This window comes from Bactrocera dorsalis, chromosome 5 (assembly GCF_023373825.1).
Source record: "Bactrocera dorsalis isolate Fly_Bdor chromosome 5, ASM2337382v1, whole genome shotgun sequence".
NCBI lineage: Eukaryota > Metazoa > Arthropoda > Insecta > Diptera > Tephritidae > Bactrocera > Bactrocera dorsalis.
In genome coordinates, this window is record NC_064307.1 from 64,423,098 (window position 1) to 64,443,514 (window position 20,417).

At 36.4% G+C, this 20,417-nt stretch overlaps 2 protein-coding genes across 4 annotated transcripts in view; one reads left to right on the forward strand and one right to left on the reverse strand.

Annotated features, from left to right (window-relative positions):
- Positions 1 to 20,417, forward strand: part of LOC105227891 (hydroxyacylglutathione hydrolase-like protein) — a 96,237-nt gene that overhangs the window by 73,968 nt on the left and 1,852 nt on the right. For both annotated transcript variants that reach the window (XM_049457827.1, XM_049457828.1), the window contains one exon: positions 5,307 to 5,391. The gene's annotated coding sequence lies outside the window, so the exon portion shown is untranslated. The remainder of the gene's footprint in view (positions 1 to 5,306; positions 5,392 to 20,417) is intronic.
- The window catches only part of LOC105227889 (serine-rich adhesin for platelets), a 289,634-nt gene that overhangs the window by 55,877 nt on the left and 213,340 nt on the right, over positions 1 to 20,417 (reverse strand). The window lies entirely within an intron of this gene.

Genomic DNA, 20,417 nt, shown 5'->3' on the forward strand with positions numbered 1-20,417 from the left:
CTTCCCTTTAGCTACTTAAAAGAAAGTTGCAATTAAATCTTCCCCTTTTCGGGCCAAAAAAAATAATTAAGCAATTAAGTTGAGCTTTACACATTTGTATGTACATATAACGGTATATTTGTAAGCAAGTTTATTTAGTTGCAATTTAATTGCTTGCAGCTGTGAAGCACGTACCAAGTAGTCTTTTTATTGTCTGCACTCTTCTTCTTCTTATTTTTTCTGTTGTTGCCAATTTGAAGGGTGCATAATTACAATGAAGATTACCGTAAAATGCAGTTAAGCTGTCTTAATGTGTTTTTCACAGCCAAATGAGTGGAAAGTGCAGCACATAAAATAGATGCTGCCAACACAAGGGTTAAGGGAATAAAATATAAATGGAATGCAGGAAGAGCAGGCAGTGGGGGAGTAAGTAGTTGCAGCAAATTAGCAGTTGGGATGAGCTTAAATAGGTTGTGGGACGAAAATTTTATAGAAAAATGGCTTTAAATTATGTTGTGTAAAAAAAAAAGCAAAATTGAGAAACTGGTTAAGATAAATTTGAAATTTTATCGAAATTATCGAGGAATGAATGCAAGTAATAATAATAAAGTATGCAAATGTATGATTTTTAGTTATTAAAGTATTAGAATATTCTGTGCAGTGTATACTAAGCTTGTCACGAGGTTTGCCCAGCAGGAATTGAGGGACACCCTATAAAAATTAATACAAACTGACCGATCAAAATCGTATTTTTGTATGGAAATCTTTTTTATTTGAAAAGATATCTTCATGAAATTTAGCATGAGTTATTGTTTAAGACAACGCAATAGTCTCCCCACAAATCGTACTGATCGGACCACTACTGGATATGGTTGCAATACAAACGGACCGATCAATATCAAGTCGTTGTATGGAAAACTTTTTTAGTTTACAAGGTATCTTCTCGAAATTTGACATAGATTATTATACAAAGAAACGCTACAATCCCCATAGAAATTTTTCAGATCAGACCACTGTAGACTATAGCTGCCATGCAAGCTGAATGGTCAAAATCAGGTTCTTGTATGGAAAACTTTTTTTGTTTTTTGTCACGAAATTTAGCCAGGATTATTATATAAAAAAACGCTACAATCTCCAAAGAAATCGTTTATATCGGGCAACTATAGACTACAGCTGCCATATAAACTGAATGGTCAAAATCAGGTTCTTGTATGGAGCACTTTTTTGGTGTACAAGATATCTTCACGAAACTTGGCATGGATTATTATCCAAAAAAGTACTACAATCTGCAAAGGAACTGAACAGATCGGACCACTATGGGCTATAGCTGCCATATAAACTGAATGGTCAAAATCAGGTTCTTGTATGGAAAACTTTTTTTGTTTGCAAGGTATTGTCATGAAATTTGGCCAGGTTTATTATGTAAAGAAACGCTATAATCTCCAAAGAAATTGTTTATATCGGACCAATATAGACTATAGCTGCCATACCAACTGACCCATCAAAATAAAGTCTTTGTACGGAAACCCTTTTTATTTGACAAGATATCTTTACGAAATTGGACATACGTTATTGCCCAAAGCAATGCTATAATATCTCAAGATAATGTCAAGATCGGAGCCCTATAGCACATATCTGTCATACAAACTGCCCTATCAAAATCAATATTAACATCTCTTTATACTTTTATGCGTTAAAAATGCACCTGTGCAGCCGGTTATAACTTCAGTGCAGCCAAAGTTAAGTTTTTTCCTTAAATTTTTTGTAAATAGTATAAGCTTTTTGGCTTAAATTTTAAATTTTAGAGACCCATGAACACTAGAAAGCACTATTCGTACGAAAATATAGTTCTTCATAAATGAAAACATTAATTTTTGGAAAAAATTTTTCTTCAAAATACAAAAATATGCGCCCTAAACACAATTTTTCTCCAAATTACTCAAAATTTAAACTTTAAAACATTCAGCTGCCAAGTAATTTAAATTTGCGCACTCGCCGCTATAAGTAAGCAGCAATTCGAAAACAGAACGGCATAAAAACTCACACTTCATATTAATTCGTTGAAAGTTGCGGCCAAAAAAGCGTTTTTCATGCAAAAATAAAATAAAAATAAAATAAAAGCGAAATAAACGCTTTTCGGCGGCTATAAAAAATTCAAAGCCCTCCAAGGCGACACCAGTGTAAATGACAATTTTGTTGTTCAAGTAGTTAGCGTTGGCGTCGGCGACGACGTTGGCATTGGCAGCGCAGAAAACTTTGTCTTCCAGCAACACCTACAAACAACATGAGCAGCGCACTGCCGCTTGCCGCGCGGTTGTTGCATGACAATGAATTGCAATTAAAAGTTTTTGAGGCAGTGCAAAAGTGTGGCAGCGCCAAAGAAAGTGGGTGTGTGATCGGTTGAGCAAAAGTTACGCAGCGGAGAAGGTAGTGGCGTAAAGCAACAAAAATTGTATTTGAACGCGTGTCTCAGTGAGCCGTCACAACTAAATTTTTTCATGATTGCGGTGAAGTAAATGGCGCACGTTGTTGTTGTTGTTTTTTTTTGTATTCTAAAGCCACAAAATGTATAAGTTTAAAAAGTTTGTTACCTTCGCGCGGCTTTAACTTTAAGCTAAAGCAACAGCTAGCCATACTTTGGCACTTTGTTTATTCGGACTTAACTGTTTCTGTCGAGTTGGTCGTGCTTTGTGCTCGGTTTAACCCGCTTGCACTTTTTTGCAGCGCTTTTATCCCTTCACGCTCACTTTAAGTATTTCACACACCTTTTCTCAAAAGTCTCACTTTTGGCCTGTGCCACTTTTCCACGTGTCAATTTCAATTGTCAGTTCGCTATCTCGCGCTCATTCCGCTCTCTCCCTCTCCCACTTTGTTTTTTAGCTTTACTTAAACTGCATAAACTTTTTCGACTGCAACTTTTTGTGCGCGCATGTTTATTTATTTTTATTTTTTTTGTTGTTTTTTGTTTCTGTAACTGCAATCCTCTTCTTATTATCTCACTGTAGTTTTTTTCTGGCATTTCCGCATTTGTTTAAACTTTTGGTCGCTAAATTTCCGCTGCCTTCTCACTTTCGCATTGTTTTTGCTTCAACGCCTTATTCATTTCCGGCGCTGCTCTGTGCGTTGTCTTCGTCTTCAGTTTCATGCTGACAAATTTAGCGGAAAGTGCAAATTAACCACTTCGTCATGCTTCATTGTTGCATGCAACGCTTGCTTAAAATGCAGCACCAACTTGCAGCATATCAAATACGTTGGTTATTTTCACACACTTTTTCTCTCTCGGAGCGTAAAAAAATTTAGATTTCCTTTTTTGTTTTGATGGTCAAATTTTATTGGATAACTTTTTGAAGTGGCGAATTTACCGCGAATGAGTGAGTTATATTAGAATGTGAGCAGAAGAGGTGGAAACTATTTGCAGCGTTGCTTTTTGTGTCTCAACGGAGAATATAGTGGACACAGCGTTGTATTGCGGTCTAAACAGGCTTGGTATGGGTCCTACTTTTGACCTAACGGGTTATAACCACTTGGAATTCCGGACAAACCCATTCTTTTTTGAAGACGTACATTATTTATTACCGAGAATTGAAAAGAAAACGAGACGCATTTGCAGACAAAACAATTAGAGACAAAATGCGTGAGTACGAAGAGCTTGACATGCTGGCCGACAGAGGTGATGCTCGAAAATTCTACGAAAATATTCGGAGACTAACAGAAGGTTTCTAGACCGAAGCATACACTTATAGAACCCTCAGAGCTAATCTAGTGATTGGTGCCCAGAGCGTTGTGGAATTATGGAGGGAATACTTCTCCAACCTGCTGAATGGCAGTGAAAGTATAGCACCAGAAGATAGTGAATCCTATATTCCAATCGATGACGATGGAGCGGACGGGTTTACCATGCATTAAATCTAGAAGAGACCCGTGAAAAGATGGATACACACCACCTATTCGTCCAATACCAAAAACTCCGTCAGGTTCGTGAACAACCTTTCAAAGACGATACCAAAGAAGGTTTCAGACAATCTACTCCTGGAGAAAATAATTTGAGCTGCAGATCTGAATAGATTAGGTACAATCTTTTACAAGATTGTACAACTTCTGACGTACGCCGATGACATCGATATCGTTGGCCATAACAACCGTGTCGTTAGTTCTGTTTTCTCCAGGTTGTACAAAGAAGCGGAACGGATTGGTCTGACAGTGAATGAGGACAAGACGAATTACTTCTTGTCATCAAACAAACAGTCGTCGTACTTGCGACTTGGATCCCACGTTATTGTTGACAGTCATAACTTCGAAGTCGGACATACATTAGTCTATCTTGGAACCAGTATTAACAGCAACAACAATGCAACGACGAAAATCGCATTCGATGAAAGTTATACGACGACATTGACATAGTTCAGCGAATAAAGGGACAGCGGTTATATTGGCTAGGTCATACGAGTATCATCCGAATGGATGAAAACACTCCCGCTCTGACTGTATTTGACACAGTACCCGTCGAGGGAAGCAGAGGAAGTGGAAGACCTCTAATTTTTATTAATAATTCCTGAGAGTGTTTATAGATTTTGTTTTAATAATTGTGCGAGTAGCTTAATATGCTCGTTACTCTCTTTTTTCTATTTTTTTTTCATTATTTCATATATAGTTAAAATTAGGTTACAATTAAAAAACTTACCAAATATAAGTAAAGTCGTCAGATTGGGTAGTTAAGTTTGAATATAGATTTACCTAAAACGAAAAAAAATATATGGATTTTATATACAATGATATAACACAATATAAATGTATATAAAATTTTAAAAGATTTTATATAAGTTAAGTATTTCTGATTTTGATATCGATCAAGATGACGCTGATATCCAAAAAAAGACTGCCTCGAATATTCCCTCATGTCAATGAGAAGTATTTCTCACAGTCAGTCTTTGCCGTTGATAATATTACTGGACTAATTTTATTGTCGAATACTGTTTTAAACAATATTTATTTGAAATAAAAATATTTATATGATATTTACGAGACTCGAGGTATGTGTCTTGGCTTATTGCCGAAGCAGAGTTCCAAACCATTATTCACAATAGTCAATATTACTCTTTTTATAAGTTGACAGTCATATCTATTTAATATTTTATTTTTATAAAATACGCATAAAAAGGCATTACAAATTATGTTTTTGATGTCCTGATAAGTTCCGTGGGAGTGCAGTAAAGGGTTGAAAACATCCTTGAACAATAACGTTATTTATTATAGAATAGAAATACACATTTATTCTCTCATTACCATGCATTGAAATATATTTTTATTTCATATATGTATATTTACAGCAAAAGCTCAACAAATGATTACTTGCGCTTTCATTGCTAAATAGACACAAGGGATTCAATAGTGACTGTAATCATTAGAAATCAGGTGAGTACGAATATGTTCATTATTTACAATCAACATGAAACATACCTACATATAATACTCGGAAGCGGCACTATTTAGTTTCTGCAAAATATTAGCGTTGTGCCTTGTAGGAAAGCGATTGGCAGGATGAGTACACATATAAGAGATCCTTATTTATATCTGTCACATACACTTCCGTTTTAAGAACGAATCTGGAGACTTTTAAGAGATTGAGTGGTTCTTTTCTTAATGAAATCCCACTATAAGCTGCTCTCATCTCTAAATAAACGTGGAATGCACCGCGACTTTAGATCTACTGTACTCATCTCCTAGTACAAATCAAAATACCCAGTATCCCAGTAATACACAACTATTAAATATAAAGCTAAGTGAATGGCTTCCAATTCGACAACTATGCAACTAGTTGTTACTGCTACAAGAAGCATCTCTGCTTGAGTTCTTCCCTACAAGGTATTGCGCTCACATCCTGCCTTTTGTTAGCATGCCGAGAGCGTCAAGCATACACTCCTGCAGTGCGAAATGCAAATAGCGACAATAAACAATTTTTCCAATCAATTGACAAATGTGACGCACAACAATTGACAATCACAATATACAGTTGCACAGATTGTAGGTAACTATTTACTTGTGTAAATATATACATTCTACATAGAGGAGTATTGACTGAAGCTAATAAGCGTGCGTGAGAGTCTGCCTTTTGCGAAGATGTTTTTGCAACATACATACAATGTTTGCAATGCGTGCAACGTGGCGTAAATGCTTCCTAGCTCATGTTGTATGGTTTCCAATGTGCGGCTTTGGCGTTTCTTGATGTGCTTCCTTTCTTACTTACTTATATTGTAATACTCCTTCCTGATTGTCTTTTTCGAAATGCGTGATTTTTACTTGTTTAGAGGTTTTATGTTAGATTGTTCTTTAAGATGCTTTATTGACTTATTTTAGTTACGGCTTCAAAGTTTTTCTGCGTTGAGATCGAAAAACTTTGAAACCTTTAGCATTATGTATTTCAATGAAGTCCTCTCCAAGCAATTTCTACTGGGGTTTTTTCGTAGAAACCATCCTTGCTTGAAGCGGAATCGATTCCCAGGAACATTAAGTGGTCCTTCCTAAATTACGTTGATGACATAAGACAATATGCAACTAACTAGAGATGTGCATTGACCGCCATTCACTGTGGAGCCATAAATACCTTCATCAAGACCCTTTCTGTGAATGGCGTGCTTAGAGTCAAGCCACTACCCATTGAAGACGACGAGCTAGAGTTGCGGCGAGAATCGAGAGTCACCCTTGCGGTCACCTCTTTTTGACACAGACAAATTCTACAGTGAAAACACTTTGGATGCAAAGACTGGAAGACAATTTAAAAAGCTAAATTTATTCAGAAAATGTCAACTGTTTCGGTGATCTAGCAGTCACTACGACGGTTGCTTTTTTATATTTTGGGATTAGAGAATAGAAAATCCATTAAAACCATAACACTTTTACATGCTTTCGAACCCATTTTTGAAGCACTTGTGCTACCCAGATTGAGGCATCTTCAAAGCAGGCATTCTGAACGCATCAACCGCCTCTTCAGGTTCTAAAACTAATCATGAATGCTTGATTTAGCAAAGGGTCTCCATTGTCTCCCCATTTCCATTATTATTTTTGTTTGCCATTCAAATTATTTTCCACAGTTTGTTAAATTTACTACTCAAAAAACTTCATTCAAATTCATAGCCATTAATTATCACATGTCAAAATAACGTTTATATACAAATATACATACGTGTATAAAAAGAAGAACTACAATTGCATAGACACATCTGCGCGTGATGACAGTGACATTTATAGTGACAATGATTGGCTATTGCTGCCATTGATAGTGAAAGTGATACGCCCTTTCACAGCGGCAAAAGTGTTTGTCAAGGGCTTGTTTGGGAGAAATATTGGCTTTTTGCTCTATGACACCACACTCAAGCATTTAAATGAAATGTGACATGCACATTTAATGCAAATACGAAGATGACATGTGTCATGCAAAAAAGCGAATAAATTCACAAATCATGACAGATTTTAAAGTGAATTTTTTCTCACACACTTGTGCTCTTTGCGCTCTCCATAACTAACTGTCATTGCAATCCTTTTTCTTGGCACGTCCTCCACATGCGCTTTGGCAATTTGCACTTCTCATTTGTGTGCGTAAGACGTGTGTGCTTGACTATCAACAGCCTGCTTGACATATGCGACTTTAGCGCCTAGTTGTCAGCGACAAATTGATAGCTTGTCAAAATGCAAATATTTGCCGCGAAATGTGAGATTAACGTGGAGTGCTTGCATCTTCAATAATCGAATATTTTTTATGCATTTTCGTTCGTATGGAATTGAAGGAAAGTTTGCATAGATTATTTCTTACGTTTGACATTTGTAGGTCAAAAAAAAAAAGTATAATAACATGTCAGTGGCGCTCAAGTGGCTGCTTGACACAGCCGCATATCAAAAAACATAATTCAAATTTCATGCATACAAAATGACAAGACAGTTGACACTGCAGATTAAACGTAAATATTAATTTTCGTCCCGCGGACTGAAGGTTGATTGAAAGATTTTGGTTGTCATGCAGACTAATGTAAACCTATTTGCAACGAAGTAGCGGTTTTTTGAATAAAAATTAGTTTTTTTTGTTTTTGTTGAAACTTCAATAACTCTTCAATACATATGATCTTCGAACAATCAGTCGGTAGATTTTTGAATCAAAGCTCTAGCAGCCTTGCTTCAATCTTAACTTGAAGCAGTAAAAATAATTTCACGTCTTCTAGATAGGAAGCTTTCATGTAAGTCTAATATCAAGGAGGGCGAAACGAAGGCCTCGATTGCATTCTACTTCAGCAGAAGAGACAAAAGGTGGGTGCTCTCACCTATAGTAGTCCGCTGGCTCTACGATGCCTTAGTCAAGTTCATTATATTCTATGGAGAGTTTGTGTGGTGAAAGGCCCTCGAAAATACCAAACATGCTAGAAAGTTGGAGGGAGTTCAAAGAGCAGTGCTCATCAGCATGTGTTGTGTACTCCAACTATCATTCCAAAAATATCACTTACTACCATTTTCCATATAGTACCACATAGATCTTATAGGGGTGCATCGAGGCAAAAATTGCTATCAAATTCAGAGAATCTGGGTTTCTAAATGATCCCATGTCTGAACATTCGGAAATCCTCATAGGTTTTGAATTTATACCGGATCTTTTGGATCATGTAGTTGCCAAAACAAACTCTGACGACTATTTTCCTGCCCACATACCTGCGAGAGAGTAGTGGGTGGGTAGAAGCCATTAGAGAATGCAGGCAGTGACATTTTTTACAGAGTAGTGAGTGAAGTCATTGGAAGAGAAGGGCAGTGAGCTTTTTTTTTACAGGTACAAAGCTTGGTGGAGGGGTATATTACCAGGAACTCTATCGACTTCAGTTTCACACGCCCGGTCTATTGCAGTGCTTTTCAAGCCGAAGTTTCTGCCATTAAGGTAGCTGTAGATTTACTGCTTCGGATTGCAGCCTTCTTCAGGGAAGTGACAATCCAGTCTGATAACAAGGCGGCGATACTAGCCTTGAGCTCACTAACCGTGCTTTCCAGGCTGGTTAAGGAATGCCTAATTTTGTTATCAATGGCAGGGAGTTACTTTATGATAAGACTAGTATTTCTGCCAGACCACAGCGGAATCGCAGGCGACTATAAAGCTGTTGAGCTGTCAAGGAAGGCTACCCTAGCTTTGCTTTCAATAGAATGGGAACGGACCGGTCTACCTTCTCCTCGTATATTTTACTGCTGAAATGCTGGGCTTCACAGGAATTGGCCAGCGCTGATATACCAACGACTCATGCGCTGCCACAAGATTTGTATACCCAAGGTCGATTGTAAGAGATTAGTGTGCTTGTTGTCCTCAGTAAGAATAGCTTCATACTGTAAGGTTGAGAATCTCACCGGACGCCAGCTGCAAAAGCTGTATGGTAGAATACGAGGTGAAAACCTTTCAGAATTCGCTCCTTGATTGTTCCGCACTTGCGGACATAAAGACTTAAGAGCTCACAGTATCAGGTATCCCAGCAAACTGGTTCGAATAAAATATAATCATTGTCAACGCTACAATCTCCAGACAAACTATTCATATCGTAGCACTATAGCATATTGGTGTCTAAGCCATACAGAATATTCTAATAAGATAACTTTGTGACTAGCCTCCGGCCTTGAACCCACGATTTCATTAGTGCTTCATTTCGTAAACCGCTTTTAAAGTTAAAAATTAGACTTAAGCGCATTGAAATAATACAAACTAATAGAACTAAAATAAGAAAATGAAGTAGTTAATGCAAGAAACAGTTTTGCGCTGAAAGTTTGTTGCGAATAAAAATGCAAAGAACTCGGCAAAAATGGAAAATTAAATGAAAACGCTAAGCATATTCTGCTTCTTCTCCATTCTCTGACTAAAAACTTTATTCATTACCGCAAATTGTGCGGGTCCAACGCAAAAAAAAAAACGCCAAAAAGAGTGCCACGGCCATTGCAATGAGAGTGAAGCAAACACAATGCAAGCCAAAAAGAAACAAATATAATCAGCGCCACAGATGCGGAGCGTCGGAGTAATAGCAACAACGCCACTATCAGTCGAGGTTGCAGGAAGCCAAAAAAGTTGCCAGCCTTCAAGGCCCCACATTTTTGAGGCACACATTTTTCCGGCGCTTCATTAAAAGCGCACCCACACACATAAGCATTAGACAGTGCAGCCACACACACGTATAGCCGAAAGCAATAACATAAACGACAACCAGCAAATGCCGCCTGCACGTCTGGTGACGCCAACGCCGTGGCAGCTGTTGAGCCGTTGCCAAAAAATATCGCGCAAAGCCAAATTCTCAGTGCCATTGCCATGGTTATGTGCTCATGCGATTCTACGTATGTATGTATGTAGCCATGGGCATAATAATATTGCTGCAACTTAATGCTGTTGGCTGTTAGTTGGTCCGTTGCTGCCACACCAGCTGCCGCATTTGACTTTGGTTGTTTAACTTTGGGCGTGTTGACGTCTTTTATTTTTTACAAAGCTCATGGTCTATGCCAGCATTTTTTGTTGTTGTTGTTGAGTTTTTGTTATTGTTGTTGAGTTTTTGTTATTGTTGTTATGTTTTTGTTATTGTTGTCATGTTTTTTTTTGTCATATGCAGCTTGCCCGTAGTTGCTGCAGTTGCTTTCGTTTTCGGTTTTCAATTTCTAGTCTGTTGTTTGGCGTTAGAGTTTTATTTTTGTTTTTGTTTTAGATAGTGTTTTTCCCGCCTTTCATTAGTTTGCAGCTTTAAATTTGTTTCCGGGTCAAAGTAATTTGAAATTAGCACATTTTCGCGTAGCCCCGTAAATAAAACAACAAAAGTGTGTTGATAACGAAAGAATAGAGTAATAGAGTACTGATAAGCTTAAGAATCAGATTTTTATGGAAAAATTACTGTTTATAAATTTTTTTAAGTATTTTAAGTCGAAAGGTTGTTTAAAAATCGATGGAAAGAAGGTTCGTGTCTATGGGAGTCACTTTGTGATAAGACTGGTATTGGTGCCAGGCCACAGCGGAATCGCAGGCAACTTTCACACTGATAAGCTGGCAGGGAAGGCTACCCTAGCTCTGCTTTCAGTAGAATGAGAACGGATCTGTACTACTTTCTCTTCATATGTTTTACTGCTGAATAGCCGGGCTTCGCGGGAGCTGATCTACCGTTGGTTCATGCGCTGCCGCAAGATCTTTTGTCCCATAATGGATCGTAAGAGATTCAGTGAGCACTTTGCCCTCAGTAAGGCTAGCCTTTCCTTAGTATTCGGGATTCTAAATCACGGTTCTGAAAGAATGAACGAGGAAGGTCGGTCATAAACTACCGAATACTGACAAAGCTAGGGCAATGGTACAAAGCGGAAACGCCAGCAACAAAAAGAGAATATCGGCTAGAGTCATGGGAAGCACTTCCAATAAAAAGGTCGCAAAAAACGGGCGTGAAGGCTTCTTCAGAATGATCCTTGTTAAGATCTGCAGCGCTACGATGAAATGCTGAAGGAAAAGCCTTCTTACCTAAGCTAAGGGTCTGTGAGAGAATATCATTTGTTATTACTATTCGGTGTAAGAGAAAAGAGGCTTTTTTTATAAAAGTTGAGAATTTAGATAAACATAAACCTCATGATACCTACTTAAGCAAATTTGTAATAGGTTCAGAGCATTTTGTCGATAGCTGTCATCCAATTACAGGAGTTTTTTGTCTGGCTTAACAAAGGACTGTAAACAACAGTCTAAATGTGATACCCAGCGAGGCTGAGGGATTAGCCCTCTAACCTAACACAACTTCATGCCACTTTCTACATCACTTTCTTGGCAAATTTTTTCGCATGGTTTTAGTACTGTCATTAAATCGAACAGATAAAACGAACGGAATTCTATTTGCTGCAATTTATTGCGAAAGAAATAAAAATAAGTTTCTTACTTCCGTCGCGTGCAGCCATTTAAACAAACATTTAAACTTCCGTCAGCGTCGTGGAAATGGGCCAATAAAAATCGAATTTGTTTTGCACGGCTGGCAAGCCAAAAGAACAGCTGCAGGTGTGTATGTGTGCACTTAGTTGGAACTTCAAGGACACGCTGAGATGATATTGATTAAAAAAAAAGTGAAATAAAAAACTTGAGGACTAAGTGCTGAAGTGCAAACCAACACAAGCAAACAAACAATCGCAGTTGAATTGAATTCTATGAATGTAAAAGCGTAAAGAACCGCGACAGCTAGAAGCCTTACGGCGCAAACAGAATTCTAAAGAATAGACTTCATAAAATTTTCACAAAAAGACTTGCAATAAAAGAGCATTCAATATGCATAGCCGGAGCGAACTGGTGTGAGTGTGTGGGAGGGGAGGTAGGAGGCGCAGAAGAGAAAGAGAGAAGGTGAGAGAGAGAGAGAGGAAGGGAGAATGAGTTTACACATAAAGTCAATATAGCAAAAGTAATAAATTTGAGAATATAAATAACAGTTAGTACGAAGCAGCGATTTGTTGCAGCCGATTTGGAAGCAATAAAAAATTTCGTACAACACAAAAGGTGTGACATTGTAAAGAAATATTGTATATTGAAGTGAGAAAAAAGCGGCGCTCATATATTTACGGAAGACATAAATTACTTGACATTTTTTATGGAAGTAATTTGTAGATTTGTAGACATAATTTGTTTGACAACTTGCTTAACAGCTGGTAACGGTAAATGGTATGCTGAATAAGGAAACCTTGTTAAGAAGAGGGTTGATATTGGAAGTTTTCAAAGTACTTTTCTATTCAAAAAACGGTCAGGCTTAAAAGGAAGCGTGGATACTTGCAGATTTGCTCTGTTTATTACATGTAAATAAGTTCACAAGTTTAAACTGCATACCGAAAAATTTGCGATCTTTTAATAGAAGTGCTTATCATGATTCTACCCGATATTCTTCTACTGGCGCTGGCGATTCCGCCTCTTAATATTGACCTAGCATTATCAGTATTCGGAAGTTTGTTAGCAATTTGCCCCGTCCGTTCTTTCTCTAGTGCGTATAGTTTTCTTCTGGTGTAACGTACTCTGAGAAGTAATGCAAAATGAGCGACAGAAATTCTTCAAAATAATTTTATGTTCTTGGTTAGATATTTCGAAATGAATCTCACACTTTCTATTCTCCAAAAAAGTTTACACTAACTTCAAACAAAACTATGTTCAATACCGAAGCAATATTTTACCAGAAATGATCTCCAAACTTGCTCGGTTTTTACAAATCTCTACGCCAAAATAAAGTCTTAAATATAATCTTCTCTTAACTATTATTCTGAGTACCGTGTTACTAGCTTCTCTCAATCATTACACAGAGTATCGTGGAATTATTTTCGGAACACCACAAAAGGCAATAATTTATTATCTCAATACCCAATAGAAAAAGCGGGGTTGTTTTCTGGATAGCTCTGTTAGTAGCTAGGATTATTAAATAATGTAAGCTGTCATAACACCAAACAACATATCACAATCATGGGCTCAAGCAAGCTCTTTAGCAACTTTCTAGAAATAAGCTGAAATCGGCAGAAGAAGGAAAGTTTTAAGGTGCCATGAAAAGCTTGGTGCTGTCATTTAAAGCTTACTAGTGATCAAAATTCGGATATTTTTTATAAAAAGGTATTAAGATTTTTTTAAGGCAACCACAAAAAACCAGCAGTATTTGAACCTTTTGACATTGCTCCTTTTTACCAATTCTTCAAAGGTATTACATAACTATTAATCGGTTGGGATTTTCACTTGTTTTTGAAGAGCTCTAAGTTCATGAGCTTTTTTTACTCTTTCTCTCTATCTCTCCCTCCTTTGATAGGCTACATTTATAGTTTTGGCGTACTTAAATTACTTCTAAAAAGTAATGATTACCTAGTAATAATTACTAGTATGATTACTTAGTAATAATTGCTTTTACGACTTCCTCATTTATTGGTTTGATGTACTTAAAATACTCTTAAAAAAGTATTGATTACTTAGGAATAATTACTTTTACAACTTTGGTGTAATTAAATTACTCTTAAAAATTTAGTGATTACGTCGTAATGATTACTTTTATTGATTCTCTTATTAAACTTTAATGTATTTAAAATACTCTTAAAAAAGTAATGACTACTTAGGAATAATTACTTTTATAGTTTGACTCATTTACAACTTTGGTGTAATTAGATTACTATTAAAAATTTAATGATTACTTAGTGAAGATTACTTCGATCAATTGTTGATTATTACTTAGTAATTATTACTTTTATTGATTCTCTTACATACATATCTTTGTTGTGCTTAAAATACTCTTAAAAAAATAATGTTTAAAGATTGACTCATTTATAACCTTGGTGTAATTAAAATACTATTAAAAATTTAATGATTACTTAGTAATGATTACCTTTATAGTGAAATGTGGTGATTACTTAGTATGATGTTCTTAAAGTACTTTAATTATTACTTTGTGATGATTACTTTGATCGATTGTTGATTATTACTTAGTAATGATTACTTTTTCGATTGTAGCATTCGATTGTCTCATTTATAACTTTGATGTTCTTATAGTATAAGTATATACTCTTCAAAAAGCACTGATTTATGTATTTTGATGACTCTTTCATTTTTTTAGTAAAAGCCGGTACTAAATTGGTTTACTATCAGCTTTGTTGCGAAATATCCATCATAATTAATCGAAACAAATTTTGCGGCTGAAACTCAATATATCTTGTTGGGGTTTGGAAATAACAGCAACACCACGCATGCAAAAGGTTTTGCCCAAATCTTAAATATTTGGAATGTATCGAGTTTAATTTGTTGACGCTTTTTGTTAACACTTTTTTGTGCAGTTTGTTTTCAACAATTTTTTATTTCTTTTTTTTTTGCAGTTATCAAGTGTGTTGTCGGCCTAGTTTTGTTATTTGTTTTTCTGTTATGTTTTGACTTTCCTTGCTTGCTTATTTTCGTTCGCTGAGATTTTTTTGGCATTTGCTCGTATTTTTTTTTCTTTTTTAAAGCTGTTTTTTGAGGTAATGTTGACTCGCTGTTCTTCAATCTTTCTCTTCTTCTGTTGGAGTACAAATATTTTCTGACGCTCACATTTCACTTCACCAATTATCTCGGCACACTTGATTGACTGAGAGTTATTTCGTGCCATTTTCATCATGCACTTTTTGTAGTATGTCTTTCGTATTGTTGTTGTCATACTGGTACTGTGGGTTTCCCAATTTATTTTCGATCATTGTGTTTACCGTTCGATGGGACCGAACTTTGCACTTGTGATTAGCATCTACAGTGTACTCCAGTGCCATCATATGCATGTATGTTTGTGTGTGTGAGAGAGAGAGAGAGAGCGACTGTCAGTATTGCCTACAGTATTTGTAAATAAAGCTTTCGGCAACGCAGTTGATAGGCAGGTAGGCTTCATATTTCAGTTTTTTTTTTTTTCATTTCTTGCTGAGCATTGTCGTTGACAGCCTAAAGAGTTATGAAGTGCCCATTGCGGCCATTGATGCTTTGGGACTACTAAAGTGCGAAGAGGGGTTGGTAAGGACGGCAAAATTGGGTTTACGTAGTGTTTATGTGTGTGTGTATGCGTCTATATTGGATTTTAAGTGTTCGCAGTAATTGGTTTGACCAAGTTTTTTGACTTTAGGAAGTGTGTTTGAGGAAATGGAAATGACAGAACAGAAGTCACAAAGTGAAAGGGAAGTTTAAAATTAATTTTTTTGTAAACAATTAAGACTAGCACATTTTTAATACCATTAATCTATACGAGGGTTGCATCATATCTTAGGAACTTACTTCAAAAATAAGAGAACCACAGAACTCCACAAAGCTTGCTCTCAGCTCTAGGCTTCAGATTGACGCCTCGAAAGGGTATGCTGAGTGTTTGGTGGGATTGGAAGGAAAACATCCATTATGAGCTGATCCAGCCTGGTGAAATGATTGATTACTTACTGCATTTACTGTCAACAACCGATAAGATTGAAACAAACAGTCGAAAAAACGGGCGGAACTGATCAACAGAAAGAGCTTCGCCTTCCATCAGGACAACGCTAGACCACACATGTTTGATGACTCGGCAAAAACTGGGAGAGCTTGGCTGGGAAGTTTTGATGTATCCACCATATAGCCCTGACCTCTCATCATCGGAATACCATTTGTTTCGGACAATGCAGAGCTGCCTGAATGGAGTAAAGTTGGCTTCAAAAGAAGCCTGTAAAAATTACTTGTCGCAGTTTTTCGTCGAGAAACCAGGAAAGTAGTACACTGATGAAAGAATTTCTCTAGCGGAAAAATGGCAAAAGTGGTTCGACCAAAATGGTACATAATTGGTTCATTAAAGTTCATTATAAATATAAAAAAAAGGTGAAGTTTGATTAGAAATACGAAAGGACTTTTGCGACTACCCAATATATACCAAACTAGGCGAACACTAGTGGAACGTAGGAAGGTCATCTGGCGGAAGCAACATAAAAATGATTTGTTTCTAGAAAAAAAAGTTTCCGGATTTCATGGTCAAGATTCAGAGTCTGGCTGTAGCCCTTCGTAACTGCTGTGTTCAAGTTAATGCTATGCAATCTGGAGACAACTGCAGGACTTTGTGTACAACCCAAACCGCTTTCAAGAGCTTTACTTCTCACTTATTGATTTTAATTTATTTTTGACAAATAACTGTCCAGCTTTAAGTGTGCTACTCTTAATACACACCACCAACTTAACTAAACTAATTATTATCAGAAAATTTCCCCAAATATTTACGCACACAAATTAATTGACTTCCCAAATTCGACCGAATATCAACACACATTTTCTACTTTCTCGACTATACGAGTTAATTTAACGCACATAACGGTAAATTTATATATTTCCCCCATAGCTCAACGACGTGCAATTTATATTTGAGATCATACGCCAATGAAGAAAGTTTTCATGGCGTTTCATTCGCTTTTTTATTGAAGAAAACAATTTCCATGCACTTTGACTCACCCCTTATATATATCATGTGACCCCTGCAATGGCGTTGCCGTAGATGACCGTGCACAAAAGCAAAACCACAAGTGGTCGACTGCTCTACCGCAATGTACAAACAAGCGTTTACGCCATTTTATAGACCCCACACTGCCGGCCAGTTACCCCAACGCGCCATTTATTTGATGATTTTCAGCAAATTTTCTTCGGAAGATTCTTAGAAATTGCATTTTGATTAAAAAGCTGCTTGCGACCAAGTGAATATTGATGCTGCATAAATGTAGAGGAGAGCGTAAAATGGAAATAAGGAGTATGTGAGAGAGAAAGCAAGTGGTATAGGCGAGCTGGGGAGCGTGGGAAGCGGGTTGCGAACACAGCGCTTAAGTGTTATAAATGAAGCGGCGGCATGGTGGCAATCACACAGACAGGACACATTTCCTGCGCATTGTTGTTGGCGGCAGGATGACACAACTTTCAGTTAGTAAAAATCATTGTTTAAGTGACAGCACAGCCATTGTGTGTGGCAAGTAAAAGTGGCAAATAGAACCAACGCATAAAAAATATAGCAAAATGCGGCGGGATAGCGGTGTAGGGGTTAGGTGCAGGCGAATTGTTTGAATTGTAATTTTCTATGGAAAATGTGGACAAAACGAAAATGAAATTTCAATTTTCCTTGTTAGTGTTGACAAGCTGAATTGCTGGCAAAAGCGATGAAGTGGAAGTGAGGTGCCGAACGCGCTTGCATACAAGCGCCGAGAATACGTAGAAAATAAAAATGGTGTAGCCGTGATGATGGGTAAACAAGAACGCGGATGTGCGGGAGAATTTTGTGACAAAAAATTACGAAACTTATTAAAATTAATATTGCAGCAATGAAAGCGGAAAGTGCACTTTGCAGTTTCCCAAGCGAGCTTGCATGGTTTGGTGGGAGCAAGGAGCTTAGGATGGGTGTCTTTCGAACTCAACGCGCAACCAAACATAAATAAGCATTCTTATATATAATCAAGATATATCTATATACACACATACATCTACAGTTTTCGAAGATCCTTTAATTTTGCTTAATTACTAGCAATCACTGCAAAGGCGACGCTTGTCTACGTTGTTCTGGCTGCATTAAGGAAGCCATAAGTTATGGTCCGCTGATGGCTGAAGTTAAAACATTAAGCGCAATCGCTGGCAGGATGGCAACAGCGGAAAGTGAAAAGTCGAAATGCTTAATATATATGTTGGAAAAAGTAATTTACGGAGTTGTAGCTAAAGTTGAAATCCAAACTATTTGCGCCGTGGAAGTTTTGGTTAACTTTTTGCCAAGTATCCGGTTTGCAAAGCGTATTAGCACATTTTAAATCGTTGACAGTGACTTGTATTTTGGCACTACTTTAGGTGAATTCAAGTGAAATGCAAAATAATACAAAAACAAGAAAAAAAAACAAAGAATTCCATAAAATTACTTAATTTTTGATCATCCAGTTTGTATGGCAGCTATCTGCTATAGTGGTCCGATTTGAATAATTTCTTCAGAGATTATACCACTATCTTGAAAAATAATATGTGCTGAATTTTGCGAAGATATCTTCACAAATAAATAAGTTTTTCATACAAGGCTATAAGCCTGATCGTCTAATTTGTATGACAGCTTTATGCTATAGTAATCCGATCTGAATAATTTCTTCAGAGTTTATACCACTGACTTAAAAATTAGTCTGTGCCAAATTTCGTGAAAATATCTGTTCAAATAAAAACATTTTCCATACAAGGACACGATTTTGAGCGTTCACTTTGTATGACAGCTATATGCTATAGCAATTCGATCTGCAAAATTTCTTCATGGATTATACCACTGCCTTGGAAAATAATCTGTGCGAAATTTCGCAAAGATATCTCTTTAAATAAAAAAGTTTTCCATACAAAAACATGATTTTGATCGTTCACTTTGTATGACAGCTATATGCTATAGTGATCTGATCTCAACAATTTCTTCAGAGATTATAACATTGCCTTAGAAAATAATCTCTGTGAAATTTCGCGAAGATATCTCTTTAAATAATAAAGTTTTCCATACAAAAACATGATTTTGATCGTTAAGTTTATATGACAGCTATATGCTATAGTAGTTCGATATCGGTGGTTCCGACATATTCTTAGCTTCTTAAGGAGAAAAGTATGTGAGTAAAATTTCTGATCGATATCTTAAAAACTGAGGGACTAATTCGCGTAAATATCTTCCAGCTAATGACTAATCGACAAAAGTCAGAAGACGTTCGATAGAATATGAAATTTCTAATGCTGAACCTGGGCAAGAATCCAAAAATGCATAATATTTATACCGCGCATCCCAAAATCTTTCAAATTTCAGTTCTATGCAGCTACAATGGTTAATCCAGAGACTTACAACTCAATCAATTAACTATCATAATCAAAATATTGGAGAATAAGTACAGTGCTCTTTTACATCGGTTATTTGTATGCCAACTTTTTATCGATATATGCACTTTTAAAATAAATTAATTTATATTTTCACGTATAGAGACGTTTATTTGAAACATATGAATCTCGTTCAAAAAATAGTTTTTAGTACTAACCGTATTTGGCAATTTCTCTGCTTTCTTGTAAAAAAATTTCTTTTGGAAAATTAGCAACAATGTACGCGAGTTGAATTCTATACTATATAGTATGCACATATTTATATATATATGGATATATATGTATAGAAACATTTATTTGAAACATAGGAATCTCCCTCAAAAAATGTGTTTTAGTATTAACCATCTTTAATTCGTCATTTCTCTGCTCTGTTGTAAAAAAAAATTTCCTTGTAAAATTGGCAACAATGTGAATTGAATTTTATACAACAAAGTATGCACATACATAACTAGCGTATTTACAGCGGGAGGACCGATTTGTTTTATTTGATGAAGCACTTCTCCGCCAGAGAGCGAAGCGCAACACAATTGAGATTGCGTCTGTGTACAAGTTAGTCCATTAACGCAAGTGTTACCATTCTCTTTCAGTAGCTGGCAAATCGAAGGTATTACCTAAATACTTCAATGCATCTGAATCTATTCATTTATTTTAGGTATATATATTTGATGATATGGCCAAGAAAGCCCAAATCTATTGTGAGTGTCAATTGCTTGATATTTAAAAACTTTTCGAATTTCCGGACTTTAGTGAAAATTTCGGTTTTTATCTTCAGTTTGATGTCCAATTTAAGATCACTACTATTTTTTGTAAGGTTTCAAGTTTGATTTCCTGGACTTTACATCGCCTGCTTACATTATAAAAAATTGAATAATTTGAGTCACAGTCTCTTCACACAAATCTCGGTCAGTTAGCTGTTCCGCTCTTGCATAAAGAGTCCACATTACGCTTTGCCATTAAAAAGATATGTTGTATTTGTAATTTAGTACTATTAAATTTTATTAATATTCTGAATTTTTCAACCTCCCATTCATATACATATATTTTTGCAATTCTCAGCCAGTAAATTGGAAGTCGCCCGCCCAAATGCTTA